Here is a 519-nt window from a genome sequence, read left to right on the forward strand (position 1 = left end):
CAGCTTCAGGTCCTCCTCAATTTCAACAAGTGGGTCCGTGTCATCTGTATAACAGGCTGTTGATGAGTCTTCCTCCAGTTCTGATGCCACATTCCTCTTCACAGAGCCCAGCTTCCCGGATTACCTGTCCTGCATATAGATAGAAAAGACATAGAGACAGAATACATGATTGGTGTACACCCTTCCCAATGTTTAACTATGCAAGTCTTTCCTTGCTCTGTTCTGATGACTCCCTCCTGGTCAAAGTATAGATGCCACATAAGCACAGTCAAATATTCTGGAATTCCCATTCTTGCAAAAGTTAGCCAATCTGTTGTGAGCATCACACTCAAAGGCCTTTCCATAGTCCATAAAACGTATGGAAACATTCCTGTGGTATTCTCTGCTTTCAGCCAAGATCCATCTGACATTAGCTATACTATCTCTAGTATCACAGCCTTTTTGCAACTTAGCCTGCACATCTGGCAGTTCTCTGGCAAGGTACCGTTGTCGTCATTTAGGGATCATTTTCAGCAGAAT

Source organism: Elephantulus edwardii, unplaced genomic scaffold, assembly GCF_000299155.1.
Source record: "Elephantulus edwardii isolate Elephantulus edwardi_28Jun2011 unplaced genomic scaffold, EleEdw1.0 scaffold00573, whole genome shotgun sequence".
NCBI classification, from domain to species: Eukaryota; Metazoa; Chordata; class Mammalia; order Macroscelidea; family Macroscelididae; genus Elephantulus; species Elephantulus edwardii.